Source organism: Mastacembelus armatus, chromosome 15 (assembly GCF_900324485.2).
Source record: "Mastacembelus armatus chromosome 15, fMasArm1.2, whole genome shotgun sequence".
NCBI classification, from domain to species: domain Eukaryota; kingdom Metazoa; phylum Chordata; class Actinopteri; order Synbranchiformes; family Mastacembelidae; genus Mastacembelus; species Mastacembelus armatus.
The window spans coordinates 18,449,142-18,466,760 of NC_046647.1; positions in this window are offsets into that span (position 1 = coordinate 18,449,142).

The window sequence follows — 17,619 nt, forward strand, 5'->3', positions numbered from 1 at the left end:
GCAAAGCTCAGCTCCCTGCCTGGCTGAGACAAACCATCTCTGCCGCACTCATTGGCAGTCGATTGTAGATGAAGTAAATCTGTGTTATATTTTAAACCCATTCCGGGTCTTAAATCGGCCTGTCAGAGACAGATAGGCCCTATCAAGAGCACCGAGGGGCCATAGCACCGCCGCACCATCAGACCCTTATCACGCACCCCCACCTCTCCATTCATGCACTCCACAAGTTTTATTGGCTGCGACAAGTCCCGGCTATGATTGAGATTAAATTAATCGTAAACTGAAGAGCATTTTTATCGGCAAAGGAGGACGCGGGGATTAGGGCTATAGATGAGAGATGGAGCCGCAGATAGAAACTCATGAATACAAAACAAGCGATGAATGGGCTTCATTTGCGCAAATTTACGATCATCAAACCCAAGACTGTGGAAACGGTGTAAACACGAAGATATAAACTTAACTGACTGTATAAGAAATAAAGAATCATGTACAGAACAGGCGCCTTTTCCAGTGGCCTTTTACACGCACGGAATGCGTTATAAACACAAAGCAAATTTATCATCCGTTTCCAAAAATGCAGCAGGAAAGACACATTTCTTAAAGAAATGTAAGAACCCGACGCTGGGACCTGATGCCAGAGAAACAGCCAAAGTCAATATGAATTAAATACCACACTGATTTTCCATCAGAGCGCGGTTTACCATGTAAATGAGACGTAAACAGGTACATGGTTTTTCCTCGCCGTAAACATATGTAGGTCAGAGTGGCAGTAGTAAAAAGAGCTGTAAGTGTGAGTCTATCTGTTGCTGGCTGGGGTTATTAACAGTGGGGGAGCTCTTGTTCGTGATCTGTCAACTCAAATATGGATCACAAGACAAAGGAACTTAGCGAGGAGTAATCTCTGTGTGTGATACTTTCGTGAGAGTAAACGAGAATGTGAGACAAGTGCGTCCAAACGGAGACTCCCTTGTTCTCCATTCGCTCTCTGAAGTTTTATTTATTTTATTTTATGTATTTATTTATGTATTTATTTATTTGCGCCTGTCCAACAAGATCTGCATGGACTCCAAAGTGAACGTCAACAACTCAAAGACGATTAGAGTTTGTTTTGTGGCTCAGTCAGAGTTTTAAAGTGTCTTTAAGAGGAGAAAAGCAGCAGCGGAGCGCTCTCCTGGAAAACACAGCTGATTTGTGTTTGCAGTGATGCTTGTTTGTGTCGTGATGATCCGATTAGAGTTCATAGTTTATCTCGCTTTTCATTCCCAACCACAACATCTTGTATTTCAAAGTTAATGCAGACACTGTCAATGCAACCATAGGAAACAAGAGAAAGGAGGGGTGGCTATCAGGCCTGGGTCTAGCGGTGAGAAATACTTGCCCTGCCCTGTTTTTTCTCGGATTTCACCGGTTAACTGAACACAACTTTCCTATTGGTGTGTATTCATGCAGCGCCCAAAGAGCACCGGTTTACTATGGCCTCACCAGCGGGGCTGTCAGTGCAGGAATGAACGAGACTCTTTGGACTAAACTCTGTGCTCTCACTCTGTGCTTTCTTCAGTGGGTAAGACACAGGGCTGCAGCCTTCCCCTTGACTGAAGGTTAATTCATACTAAGGTATATGACCATGACCTGCCATTCTGCATTTCAGACAGAGAGCTGCTGTTCTTTACTGGGTTATTATCTGAAAATATTAGCAGCAATAAGCCATCCTCTTGAAGGCCAAAGCAAGTCTGCAGTGATTACACATTATATTTTCACCTTCTCTTCACCTGCAAATTATAACTATCCTGCAACAGGTTCAAAGAATTACAGCAACTGTCTACAACTTTTCACACTATATTTTTAATGGATTCTCAACGAGATAAAACGCGCCATAAAAACCAATGAACTACAAAATTGTAACAATGACGTGTGGTTAGAGGGCCAGGACGATGCTTTTGTAATGTGGCGTGATTGCAAGCACGTAAACGTCATGAGATGTGTGACATTTTGACGTTTCGTGTAGGTCTAATTTCGATTATGCGTCTGTGCTCGAGGTGCGTAAATTGTGCGCGTTTTCACCAATGACAGGCGCCATGCACCTGCTGCTTGTTGTCAACTGATCAACCACACACACACACACACACACGCACGCACGCACGCACACACGTCGAGAGCAGCGTTTGAAGGTGTGCTTCTTAAATGAAATTGAAATTTGGAGTTGGCAGAAGGTGATGATACAGGATCAGTGTATAAACTTTCATTATGTCTAGGCTGCTGTATACCGACAGATGGGATCACACCAGCTCTGTCTTTCATAGTCATGTTGGACATGTTGGGTGTGTTTGTGTGTGTGTTGTGGTACTGGAGGGGGCAGGGGGAGGGGAGGTGGGGGGGTTAAGAAATGCTTCAGCCTAATGCTTATTAGTGTGGACTGCCACTGCACAAGCTTCATCTTTTTAAAACAAGCATAACATGAAAGCAAACCCAACTCTAGCTTGCTCAAGCGAACATGTCCACCCCCTCTTTTACGCACACACGTGCACGCGCACCGCACATATGGAGTGTGTGTGTTGTGATGGGGGCTCTGGGTGTAGGCTGTGATCTCTCGCCTTGTGCACACCGAGTGGACAGAGGGCTGAGCAGCTTAAATAGAGCCCCAGCACCTGTGTTTTCTACCGCCGTTCTCAGGCCTTCTTAGCGCGACACTACACTACCCTGATGCATGCACTGAGAACGCCCAGACAGTAAACACACGATGGGCCAGAAATAAAAGGGAAGCATGAGGGAGTTTATCTTGAGCGTTATGAATAAACTGAAAACTTTTATCCTAAATTATGGGTTTACACACTGCACCTTCGTTTTACAGTCATGTTAAGGTTAAAAATGATTAGTGACCAAATTAAATAGCCAACTTTTATTTAAAGAAGTTAAACTCAAATTAAGGAATTCGATAGATAATAAACTGCTTATATAGGAGATTATTTAACAGGTAAAGTGAATTAAAAGAAATGCTGCTGTAACAATTGACCAAATAAAAGACACCATGAGCCTTTTTAGTGTCTCCATTTAGTGTTTAAATTCACTTTAAATCTTAATCATCTCAGACATTTCCACAAACACGTCACTGAATATTTGTTTCTGAGCCAGAAACCACTAAAAACCTCCTCTCAGACTCGGTGCGTTTTGGTAACACGTCCCCTTTTTACTCCCACATTTCCTTCCATGAATTGGTGATTGTTCCCTGGTCTGTTGCTGAAGACTATTGTCTGTCAGCTGGAGCTCCTGCCTGCGCTGGTACTGACAGCACCGGATGAACCTGGGCATGGACACCCGGTCCCGCTGCGCCCAGTCACCTCACACACGAATTTTATCTTCAATCATTGAGATTTAGGACAAAAATCTAAAAAAAAAAAAAAATCATATCCATTCCAGCCGGAAACGAGGCAAGATGTTAAAAAAAGCAAACACACGGACGGATGGACTGTGGACTTTGGAAGCCTTGTAAGGTCCGTTTAAAAGTAAAACTGAAATTGTGATGTTAGAAAATGTTACAGGATTGGTTTCTAACTAGACCCCTCAAAGTGGCTCATTATTGCTACTGTACGTTTCTGATAGGAAAAATCATGTTATAATTTAATCAAAGAAGGTTATTGGTGTATTTGTGAAAAATATAAATATAATTGTCAGCATCTTTACTGTATAATAAGTATTTCAGTGTGAATGAACACAAATGTAGCTTTTAATAATTTAGTAACATTCGTTTGTGTTTACAGGACAAATCACCTCCTTTAATTGTCTGATTCAGGAAGCAGAGAAAACTCATCTGCATTGAGTCATAATCCTAAAATATGCATCGCACCATAACCGTGTAGCATATATCACAGTGCCTGGCCTAATATGTGACACATCAAAAATCCTCGGCTTAGTAAAGCTTGCCCGGTGGCACGCCCCATTTTTGTGCCCATGCACTTAACAAAAGGTCGGGGATTGACCGGGGCCTGGGTGTCCTTATCAATTTAACCTCCATTTACAAAGCCATAGGATGGATTACCCGAGATACCAGCCTCCCCCAGCCGCACAAACAGCCCCCACCACCGCACAGCCCACACTTTGGAGGGGCAAGGCAGGTGTAGACCCGGACAGGCTGAAGACTGAGCGAAGCTGAGACTCAAACGTGCTCCTTGACTGCCATCTAGAGGAATTGTGTGGAACAAAGACGCTAAAGGATATTTTTCCGGTTTCTTTCATGTCAAGTGCCTCCAAAATGGAGGGAAAGAGGAAGAACTCGTTCAAGAGTTAAAAACCCATTTTTTGGCTGCTACATTACATTTACTGGAAACATTATACACGTCCCACATGTTTCCCCAAAGCTCAGCATGACCTGACTGATGTGGCAGGAAATGTCTCTGTGAATAATGTTTGACAACATGAGTTTGACTTCAATTAAATATCAATGCAGGCATGAACACACAAATAGAGGTTTACACTACATGGACAGGGGAAGTGAAGGGCACACATGCACATATTGTAAACACACAGTCCAGCATACATTCATTAAAGTTTCATTATATGAAAGTCAGATGCTGCTGAAACACTGAACCAGCTTCTCAATTTAGTGCTAGACCGGATCAGAGTCTAATGATTCATTTTCCAGAACTCATTCAGAGTTTTACTGAGGCCGGCAAGGAACCAGGTGACAGACTGGTGTGTGTGTGTGTGTGTGTGTGTGTGTGTGTGTGTGTGTGTGTGTATCAGTGGCTGTGAGCAGAGGGGCCTAATGGTGTCTCCTGGACCTCTGTCTTTAAGAGTTTAACTCCTCGACTGTGGAGAGCACAGGGGGAAGGAGAACAGAGAGCAGGTAATAGAGAACTATTCACTGTTAATGTTAAATGTGCACTGTCACTGAACCACCATTCAACCATTCCAGGTGGAGAAGGTTATTTATACAATATCTTTTTTTTATTTCCACACTTAGTACCTAGTCATATGGTTTCAGCTTGATTTCAGGTTTACTTAAGTGCATGAAAAACCTTTGTCTGGGGCCACTACAGTCGATTTTAGTTCCACTAGCTGAGTGGTTACATGAACATTTACAGACCTATGGATCTGTGGAGAGTAAATTTCCCTTTAAAAGCCTGAACCTTGCATAAGCCAAAGGATAGAAGACTGAGTGCAATATGAATAAATCAGTAATGTGGAATACCTATGCATAAACACCAGCAAACAAACAAACATTCTTTTGAGGTAACATTTAAAGAACATTGAGTACCTGCTGAGAAATCCTCATTTTGAATTTCCCAATGTCCATTTCCTTCCTTGGGTATTCAGCTCGCTGTATTCAACTGAAAGGCTTCACTTGTCATAGCTGCCCTTGGATGGAGCTTAACCAGCTGGAAAAAAACAAGAAAGTTTATTGAAATTTCTGTTTCAAACCCACCATTCCAATTCATTGTCTGTGAGAGCATTAAGAGGTTCATGATGTACCTTGTTAGGTAATAACAGGCTCAGGGCTCTGGAGGCGCTCAGCAGAAGCTGGCTGTTTTGTCCAACCGCTTTTTAAACATTTTTAATAGGTTCTTGTACACGAGTCAGTCGTGGATCATCTTTAAAGCTGCTGTCCTCAGATGGCCTCCAAAACACATCCATTATTGAGGTGAGCACTGGCCTTGTCCTCCAAACTCCCTTTACTCAGTCCAGTTCAGCAAGCAGCAGGAACTGCGTAGCTCCCACAATAGCCAGGTGAGGAGAAGGAAAACACAGCTCACGTGTCCAGAGCTTGGAGACTTGATGTGGAGGATACAGGAACAACTACAGGTCAAACCATCAAATATTATTTACAAGTTCACATGTTTTTGTTCAGCTCAGTAAAGTAGTGAAGCTTTTCAGTGAGGAGATTAATGTTAAAAGGTAAAACACAATAACACAGAATCTTCAATAAAGATAACATGTCACATGTAACCTGTCAGAATTTACACAACATCAAGATTATAAACAAGAGAATAAGTTCAAACAATATCAACATTATGTATTTTTACCAGACAGCATGGTGGAGAGTGGTTCGCACTGTTGCCTCACAGCAAGAAGGTTCCTTGTTGTAAACCCATCAGGGGCCTTTCTGTGTGGAGTCTGCATGTTCTCCCTGTGCTTGTGTGGGTTTTCTCCAGGTACTCTGGTTTCCTCCCACAGTCCAAAAACATGTATGTCAGGTTGATTGGTGACTCTAAATTGCCCATAGGAGTGAGTGTGAGTGTGAGTGAGGTTGTTTGTCTCTATGTGGCCCTGTGATGGACTGGTGACCTGTCCAGGGTGGACCCCTGCCTTTCACCCAAAGAGAGCTGGGATAGGCTCCAGCAGATCCCTGTGACTCTAAACAGGAATAAGTGGGTATAGATGATGGATGGATGGATTTTTACACAAGATTTCCAACAATGTGCATAAAAACACTTATTTAGGGATCTGCAGCATAATATGTAGTTTGAAAATATTTTAGTCTCACAATATGTTAAATATGACATCAAATGTTTGGCTTTTTGTCAGCATATCCCTCACTCTGTTTTACACACTCATATGCATGCACAAACACACACGGTATCAAAATTGAATCTAAGCGGTTGGAGAGAATTGAGAGAAGCCAAAGGGGGAGGTTGAGAGCTGTGTAAATGGTCAATTGGCTTAACTCAGTGGTGTCTGTTCTTGGTAAAACGATGTCAGTGGGCAATGTGCAAATGTGCACTCTTTTGATTTTCCTGATGTAATCCTCTCCAGCACACTGGTAGCCTATAAAGCCCCGGGAAAGAGAGATGAGTGAGATACTGGATAGCGTTTGTTCTGGGATTAAGCTATCACTTCTTTGCATTTGTTCATTTATTCAAATGTCACATACATGCATGCAGAGTACATGTGCAAACACTGTCTAAATGTGTATGAATCCACACACACAAACATATTCTCACACATTGCCTTCTGTCACAGCAGCTTTCTGTGTGTGCAGTACTCAAGTCAATTGAAGATGTATTTCTGCAGCCCAATGTCACAAATCACAAATTTGCATCAAGGGGCTGGTCAGTCTATAAGCACAGCACTATTTCCTTAACCTGAAAGCAGAAAAACTCTCTCCAAAAATACTTTAACAGGAAAAATAATGACTAAGTTGTCTCATTATGTTACACTGCCATCTGCTGATTTATAAAACACACATCCATCTGAAAAAAGGCTGTTATGAGAATACAAAGTTTAGCCACATATATGACTACTTACTCTATTCTGTAATTAATATCTAAGTGAGACTTTTCACTCTAATGCATATTATTTCCTTTTCAACATCTAAACATTTGTATAAGGTTTGCAGTACTCCACAATTAATTACTTAGACAGGCCTGTTATAGTTAACAAGAAGGATCTCTTAGAATTTCTTAATGCATTTTAAATCTGACATTGAATACAGTAATGGCACATGATTCTACCTTTGTTTTGAGAAGGGGGAGTAGTGTATGTGCAATTGTTAGGAAAGATAACATTAGAAAATACTACATTTGAATACAGCATGAAAACAGTTTATCATTGTTTCATTATGAGTCTCCTGATTAGTGTTTTTCATTAATATATTTGTAGTAGGTTGGAGTTGATATTGACATATTCACATAAATTTAAGTATGTTGTCTGGTTTAGAGACAGTGGCACTGAGAAAAAGACAGGAGGCAGAGCTGGAGGTAGCAGAGCTGAAGATGTTGAGGTTCTCTCTGGGAGTGACGAGGATGGATAGGATCAGGAATGAGGACATCAGAGGGACAGCTCATGTTAGATGGTTTGGAGAAAAAGCCAGGGAAGCCAGATTGAGATGGTTTGGACATGTTCAGAGGAGGGACAGTGAATACATTGGTAAAAGGATGCTGAGGTTAGAGCTGCCAGGAAGGAGGCCTAGAGGAAGACCAAAGAGGAGGTTCTTGGATGGAGTGAAGGAGGTCATGAGGATAGTTGGTGTGGGTGAGGAGGATACAAAGGACAGGGTTAAATGGGAGCAGCCAAAAAGAAAAGAAGAAGAAAGTATGGTTTCCAGTGGCAATATCATATCCTGAAGATGAGCTTCTAAAGGGTCAGAAAACAAAACATATGGCTTATTAACAATTAAAGGGAAAATGGGCAACAAGGTAACAAACACATTTTAAATAAGTTGAATTAAATTGTTCTATAGTTTTGCATGTAGTCAAATTATGATGGAACAAATTCCACACCACACATTGCTCATAATTTAAAACACAATAAAGAAATAAGGAAGACCCATTACTTTGAATTTTCCAAATTACATAGCCCTGGAATTGTTATCAGTTTTATCTCAATTAGTTCTGCAATAATCAGAAGAAATGTCTTACGTTGGCCACAAGGGGTCATAATGAGACTGAGCTCATCAAATGAAAAGAGGCATGTAAATAAAGCACTGGATGACAAGAACAACAGAAAACAACAGCATGTACATTTCATGTAAAACTACTCAGTGTACACCTGTATGTGCTCATTCCACAGAACACACAGCCCTGCCTGTTGTCTGTCAAAGCTGTTAATAGCATTTATGGCTTCCAGATCCATTCCAGTAGTTGCATGTGTGTGTGTCAAGTCAAGTGTACAATAAATTACAAATGGTGTAGACAAAAGCTTTAAGGTCACTGACACATACCCCTCCAATCTATCCCTACCTCTCATTGTATAGTGAAATTATACCTGTGGCATGTTTTCTGCTTTTCTCACTACAAAATTGCTTTGGCTGAAACCCAGGAGCGTTTGAAGTGCAGTGGAGAAGCTAATCAAGCAGCAAGAGAATGGCAACAAAGCAAAAAAGACTTCAAGCAGCTGCTGCTGCTGTGGGTGGGAAAAAATAACAACACGAGGAGTCCACAGCTTGGAAACCAGTGTAGTGTAACTTATTAGGAAGATGAAGAAAGTGAGGAAGGATGGGTGTGAGGAGAGAACGAGAACTGTTGCTATTTTTTTCTCCGTTTCACACAGGGACTTAATCCAAGTATAAAAACACAAATTAAACACCAACAATGTGGATGTGAAATACATGTATGACTACTGCATTACATCCACCAGTGAATTGCTCATTGGATATGTTAATGATGAAGTTAATACTTCAGTGTTTTCAAGAGTAGTGAGTTCCTCTTTATTTTGACTGCAGAATTCACTTTTTAATGCAAACAGGTAGAGCAATAATTGCATCAGCCAAAAACTCCGTATTGCTGACGTGCAATAACAATAATTGCTAAGCAGCCACTTAATGCAAATTTGAATGCAAATATTCATCCATGTCAAACAGTGAATATGGCTGTAGGCTGCCTGTAATACTTAAGAGCAGCTCTCCCCACCCTGTGTTACTGTGAGTTTATTTAGTGCTGCTTGAATGTGTTTTAATCTTTTTATGATGTTAATCTCTCTCTGCAAAGCTGATAAAGCTGTGTTGGCTTAGTGTGTTTTTATAGCCAATATATAACAGAGTCAGTGTTCTCACTTCACACTGTGCCTTAGCCATCCTTTCTTGGTGTTCTACTTTTTGGCTGTGTTTACCTGTCTATTTCACCACAGTGCACCTCCTCAGGTATCACAGTCAAGCTGTGCTGCCCTTTGTGTTTATCACTGTTACCAGGATTCTATTCCTTCCGTTACAGATTTGCAGTCGCACTTACTAGCCACTAGGTGGAGGCAATGCTTACTTCAAACAAGGTCTGTGGGTCCTTCTACTTAGAACTCTGCTGCTTTCCCCTAAATTTTGGAGAACACTGAATAGTTCCCCTTCATCAAGTGTGTTCCGAGGTTTTGTTACTCTTTAAACAAGTCTACACAGACCTACGTGGAATGACTACAGTGTGACAGAATGTGCCTGTGCAGTATGAGTAGAAGGGTAGGGTTTCCTGGACATCTATGTCTCAAGTCAGTGAGTGTTTACGGTCGTCTCAGGAGTTTATGTTTTTCAAGCAGACATATTAATTTATACTCATGTCTTCTTCTTTTCTTCTCCATTTACAGATTGTTTGCTGACGTTTTAACTTTTCCATCTCAGATGCAAGGAATGCCCACAAACCTGCCTCTGTCTTTGCTTCTTTCTTTTCATTTGATTTTTTCTATGGGACAAATAACAGATAAGGGCATGAAAAGGGCATGTGAGGGTGTTAAAGTTCACTATTTACTATAGCCTGTAATTTCCCTTGTATACAAAGTTTCTTCAGTAGTTGTCAGAACTCCTTTTTATTTGCCTGCACAATGCCAACATTAAAGCGCTTGCACATACACTGTGTGCTCAGCGAACAGTCTGGCAGGTTGAACCCGTTAGTGTTCAGCTGGAAACAGATGAGCCTGCACTGTACAAACTGAAGACAGACAGGCCTAGAGTGCACAATCAACACTAATACTGATTGATCAAAATTAGTAGGAAGCTCCCTTCACCCGTTCCCGAGCTGGAGCAGACAAGCCCAGAGCAGGATATGAGTGGGTTGCGTAACCGTTTATCCCTTAAAGAAACAAATGAACTTTAAATAAAGGTTAAAGGTTTAGAAGAACCATGTTACTGTCTTTCTCTTCTCGTTAAACTAGTATACCTGTTTTCTGTGAAGTATTTAGAAAAACATCAAGAACAAGGAAACATCATTACATTTAGTTCACATAGGACAATATAAAGAACAGAACATAATGATTATGTTATGTTACAAAACTAAAACTAAGCTATATTCAAGTTAATTGCTTGGCAAAATAAGGGGTCTAACTTCATATGTATATCCTTGAACTGCTATACAAAAAAAGACATGTTTCTAACACAAATGCATTTATTATTTCATTTGTCTTAAAGAAGGCCACCAAAGCACCCACCAGTTGAGCAGAGACTCACTGTAAAAGAATGCACAGTGTCTCATCTGTGCATGACTAAGCTTTTATCAGGACCAGATGACAGCAAAGCCCTGTGAGACCTCCCCAGTACCACACTGGCATCACACCTTTCTTAGGTTTCAGGGCACTATGACATAAAGTAAACAAATCAAACATCAGTAAATGATCAGCAGCACAGAAATATGGCACACTACCAAGCCTAAACTGTCAAAACTAAATAGCAGACTGCAAAGTAAAATTATGAGAATAATGGCAATTAGGCAATTATAAAAGCAAACTAAATAACACAGCAAATAAAGCAGGAGCCTAAACGTACTGATCCTATCAATATTTCAATTTTATTTTTTAGTCTATTTGTGTTGTAATAAAATTTGGGGATTCAGAAAAGTGTTTTCCTGCAAAAACTGGCATAGAAATGTATATAACCAATAATATATCTGAAATATGGTGTCATAATAATGACGATGGCTTTTAATGATTACATCATAATTTTACAGATTTACAGTTGGTGAATGGGGAAAATCTGGGTCAAGGAAAATTAAAAACTAACCAACCAAAACGTGATAAAATAAAAACTGTCAAAAGCTCCATAAATTTAGTATTTTCATTTGTATGTTATTGCAATATCAGATGACTACTACTGACAATAATGTAAAGGGTGACTAAACTGATGGATAGACCAGGTTTACCACAGTTTATCTGACTGACACTCTACTGCTAGTTGATATAACATCAAGTAAAAGGCCAGATAGGCTGAACGTAAAATACAGCAAACTATGAAAATCTTGTGCATGATTTAACCTGCCCTTTGGCGTTCAGAGTGAACGGTGAAAGCATAAAGAATGCTGCAGTTAATCTTTATGTTGGACAGATTTAATGGAACGGTGTCAAGTGACAATAGCTGGAAAAGCCATTGGAGTGAACCTAATGCGATCAGAATAGCCCATGTCTGTCTCCCATCTAGGAATTTACACTCAAGGAAAAGGCCCAGGTGAGGCTTTCTTAGCCCCATGTACACACACACATAAACAAGTGCGCACAAACACACACGGTATTTCACAAATACTGCAACCCCCTTCTCTTTAGCTTTTACACCAACATATGCTTGAGCTTGTCTCCCCATATCAATATAAAGAGTTTAGAAGACACAATAATGTAGTTGTAAGGAGATTTAATATTGTATTTGTAAACAACCACAGCTACTCCTGTGGTCAAACCAGCTGGTGTATAAGCCAATAAAGAATACCAACCAACTAAAACAGAGTAGTAATAATATAAACTAAGCCTTCAAAGGATTAATAAACAATTAATGCCATTTGATCTGTGTACAACTACATAGTTGTATCTTCTAAACCATGTACTAACTTTTTGTGTGATGTGTTCCTGTTTCAGCTGCTTTCTGTGGTGACTCCAGCTGAACTCCTCATTTGTTGATACGTCTCCTCTCCTCTCTGGACTTGGTCTGCCAGGTGACCTTTCACTCGAGCAAAGGGCACCTGCAGTGTGCTTATGTGTGTGTGTTTCAGTGTATGTGAGCGTGGTTCTGCTTTGTAACAGTATGCGTCCAGCACACAGGGAGTGCATTAATGCTCGTACTCCCCTGGCCATCTCTCGCTCTTTTTTTTTTTTTTTTTTTTTTTTGTCTGTAACTCTACACCATGTACCCTGCGACTCCCTCCTCCTGGCTCACCAAACCCCCTACTGTTTTATCCTGCTTTATGGGACACACCTGATCCACCAAAAATGTATAATGGCTGAGGAAAGGCTGAAATCAGTGAGTTCAATAAACATACCACTGTGTTTGACCTCAAAGTGCCGTAAAATTAAGTAAAACCAAATAAAAATATTTCATATATGTTAGACATGCTGTGCTCTGAAAGTGAACTCTTGTAAGTATGTTGTTTTCTCTTTGCAGTACTTGTATTTACAAAAACAGGGTATTCATTAGTTACAGACTTATATGTTTTAAAGGCCAAATGTGTAATTCTGAACTATAACGATAACAGGTTCTTTCACTATAACATTTTGTCTTGTCTGAGCTGATCATGATTGAATATATAGTTTATTTACAAAGATCACTGAACAACCGTTTACATCATCAGAAAACACTAATAGCTTTAATTTACTGCAAAAGATGGATTGACCAGTTTTGGAGTAATAACAGGTTCCAAAACTGTATTTTAATTTAGGATGCTGAGGCTTGTTATTGTCTCTAATGTACATTTTAAATCCAGTTCGGTTTGCTACTGCTGAACTCTGATTTAAAAAACGTCACAGCATCCGATTATTAAAGGTAGAGGGTGAATTTAGTTGATTTTAGACTTTTTTCCTTATAGAGCAAGGTGTTTACTTCTCCTACTCGTGGAAATGTAATTGCAGCTCTTACGGTTTTTAGATTATCAAAGAGGAATGTGAATATCAAACATGTTGCTCTCATTCCACATGATGGTTTCATCTGTGTTGATGAATAGTCTGCTGTTATAGCCTGCAACTAGAGAAGGGGGAAGAGTTTGTCCTTCTCACTGTTAACTGACACTGACATACAGTTCGGCTCAGATCCAGTAAATGTGAATGTGATAAACACACTGGATCACAAATGATGGTGTCTGCTGTATGTAGACACACAAGAGACCAGACCTGACTGCACCACAATTGTGTGTGCTATTTAATGTAGAAATCCAAGCCTTCATTTAGAGCTAAAACATGTAAAGGTTTACATAAAACTGCACACACTTTCCATGTTGCTGTGGAAGCCCATAGGGAAAAGTGAGCATTTAACGATAGTGATGGTGCAACCAGTTGATATTCCTCTCTGTCGTCTGACCCAAACAGTTTCCACTTTGCAGTCACACTATATCACTAATGTAAATCCCAGCTGTCTTACTCACTTGTTAGCAGCGGCAGCAACACCTCGAAGCAACAAGTGGCATGAATCAGTAACTGTTCACACTCAGTGCCACAACACTGTAATATCACCCTCACAGCCACTCGGTGTGTAATGTTTACAATTAACAGGGGCCATGTCTGGAACCTGCAGCTCTGTCACTTGCTGCACATTTGTCTGTAAAATTACTGGGGTCATCTTAAAACCACTGAGCTTTAGCCTAAAACTGGCACAGTGCAACATCCCAGAGCAGCTGATTTTAAACCTTTATGTCCAGCTGAAGTTTCCTCCAGCAAAACAGTGAATCTCATCCAGCTCGGAGGCTGCTGCTATAAAAGTTTGACCTCTGACCTCCCTGAAGGGGGTCCAAGGGAAAAGAGAATTTCCCCACTGGGATTAATAATGTGTCACATTAAAACTATCATCACTGTAGCTGACACTGTCCCTGCTGTGCAGTGTGTTAATAGCACTTTTAAAAGGGATTGCTAAGTATCTTCAGCTTTATTGATTTCTAGACTGTTTTTCAAACTTGGAACGAATGATAAGATAATTTAGGACAGTGTCAGGCACCAAATGTGCTGAAATGCGCCTCAAACAAAACACTTTGGAGATGCATGTAATTCAGTACGTGACGTCTCCTACACCATCTTACTTTATCAGTCAGTTATTGATCATCTCTATTTTATGATCTCAACTAATAACGAATATTTAAATAAACCATTTAAAATAATAAAATAATATTTAAATGGCGGCAGTGCCTCTTATTAACATGAATGCACATTTTAGTCTGCTTCTCTTCGATATTATCAGTTTTTAAAAAATAAATCTTACATTCACCAAAGAAATAGAAAAAATAACTCCTTAAAATTGATATTATACCGATTTAAAGTTGTGTTTCCATAAGAAATTATTATTATATGATATATAAAATCAGATAAATGAATTCTGCACTCTTCGGATTTTTTCCTTCCTAATTATTTTCATCTCATTTCTGAACAAACCACACTTGAATTCAGAACTGACAAATTTGAGAAAAGGGTAAATAAAATAAGAAAATTGTTTTGTTTTGTTTTTTTATTTAGGAAAACTACCTAAACTAAGAAAAGAAACGTTCAAATTAAATTTAATCTGCGTGACTCGCGGGACGTCTATCTGGAATTTTAGCGAGAAAACCAATGAAGGAAAATGTTAAAAAATGATTGTCGTTCAGCTTGGCTATAGGTTACATATAGAATAAATCGAAATGCAGTATATAGAATCTACAGCCATGCGAGTGAAACTATTTTTCACAAAACTACACGAAAGCCACGTGTGTTAGACGCGTTTTGTGCGGTGATGTAATTGTTGGGGCAATAATAACTCACTCATTTGTTCAGCCGGGCCGATCAGCTTTGCTTAATAATCTATAAAAGTGGATGTGATTTTTTCATGGGGCCAGGACTCAACAGTTTCTCCAGATTGTTTGATTTGTGTCCTGAGGCAGCGTGACATTAACTTCTATTTCACAAGCTTGTTTGTCTAAAGTTGTTGAACACTCCGCGTTTAATCTCCGCAACATCCTCACCCGGTGCCGCATTGACAGGCGATTAAATAGCCCGCGGATGAATTTGCGCGACAAACCACCACTCGCTCACACCTGTCAGACTGTTTATCCGGACTCCTGTGATGCTTTTAGAGGACCGGTATTCCCATAAGCCAGTTTGGCAGCATCTCATCAGCGTTTATAAGCAGCGCGTCTTGTTCGGTATTTTCTTTTCCCCAACATCTTCTGCCCAGAAGCAGGTTTAACAGCCTCCCTCCACAGGCACACATGGCGCACTCTCAGCGCCAGTCCATTGCCTTGTGGGGGGAAAAGAGAGAGTGAAAGCACCAGGAGACCAGAATCCCAGCTCTCTGTGGGGTCAGAGAGTTGGTTTTGTGAGATACCAACTATTCCGTGTTATGTCTCCTCAGCAGCCGCTGTCACAGGCTTGTTGAGAGTAGGCCTGGTTAATTATGAAGTGTGGGCTTTGAGCTGAATGTGTAATTGACCTGCGCCAGTAACTCTAGCCAACTAGCTGCGACTGGTGCTTCGCATTTACATAGAAGAGGCAGACGGTTCACACACACACACACACACACACACACACACACACACACACACACACACACACACACACTGTATACACTATTCATATTTACACTCTCATTAGAGCCGTTCGTTGTTTCACGTATGAAAACACGTCTCCACCCATGTGCATGTGAACAAAAACAACATCCACTACATATTATGGGCAACCACGTCTGTAATGTACTGACAAAACAAATATTTGGGATGGGTCTAAGAGTGAGTTACGGTTCTTGGTGCACATTTGATATTTTCCCCAAATAAGTTGAGGAGAACAGTCTGGCACAAAGTTATTATGGCACTAAAACACTGTGGGTACTGTGATATACAGGCAGCAACGGGCCTGAGGCGCACTGAGCGCACTCTCGTCTAGAGGGGCAGCACGACAGGCGGGGAGATGCTGTTTTAGGTGCGCTGCACTGAACACGGCAGCTCTGGGGGCGAAGGTGTAGCAAGACTGAAGCTGTTCAAACAAAGTGTCTTCTTTCAACGCCCGTTTCCAGGCCTGTGTTTTCTTTCCTTCGCCAAACACTACGACACTTTTGTTCTCCTCGTGCCGAGCGCGGAAAGATAAGGTGTCATCACTTCAACATCAAGGGTCGCGTTTGGAAAAGCACGTACAGGGTAGATCTCTGCCAGTTTTAGCCACAATAGCCACAGACAGTCAGTCTCTTCGCTAGTGTTGATTTTACAAACCCTGAATTAAGTGCCGGTGTTTTCCTTTGCTCTCGCCCTCCTCGTTGTCATTTTAACATCGAGTCTGGTCTGAAGCTGCTGATCATCACTTCAACACATCCTACAGGCCTGAACGCAGTTAAACTCAGAAACGCAATAATTCAGCTTTGGCATTTAAAGCTCTCCCCTTAAAGGATCCATGTATCTAACTTACAAAATGCTGTTACATTACATACTTCTTTTCTTCTCTTCACGTTTCCAGACCATCCGCTTCTTTACACCCAGATCTTGCATTTCCACTTTAACTGCATGGACAGAAGAGAGGGTGGAGAAACAGTGGAGAAATGAGAGAAACACACAGATTCCTCCTTAACTTTCCTCCCAGTATTTATGATTAGATGGGAGATAGTCCCGACCGCCCACACATTCAGAACACGCATATGGGTCAAAGACTAAGATCTCCTTCTTTTGCATAGGCCTACATTTCCCTAAAGTCATTGAGGGACTGGTGCTTCAGCAACAGAATGAAGTACCGATTAAAACCAGCTTTAACACAGTTGTAGTTCAGCGAGGATAGTGAGTCGTCCGAGTAGAATTTGACCAAATCCTGAAACATCCGCAGTTAAAGTGCAAAGAAGTGGAAAATGTGCAGAGGTTAACCAGGAAGCAAACCTGTGACTGTATGAAGACAGAAACTTGTAGCTGTGGAAATATTCGCGCTATTTAAATATTTTTAAAATGTCACCGAGCCTGAAAGGTTTAAAGGACGTGACACGCAGGTGACAACCAGACTGGTTTGCTGCGATGTCAATAATCATTCAGAATCACAGAAATCCTGGGTTTTGATCCATGTAGTTGGTTTTTTATTGTAAAGGTATATGAAACTATAGGTGAACTGTTTTATGCTTCATCCTTTATCGCAAAGTTTACATGCACTCTTTCCACATGAAAATGCAAATAATAATAATAATAATGTCAAGAGATTAAGATATTTCATCCTGTCAATGCTCTTATAAGACACTTGAGAATATCATACCCCATCACCCCTGACAACCCCCCCCCCACCCTCCCCCCCAGAAATCAGCTGTTTATGGCTCTC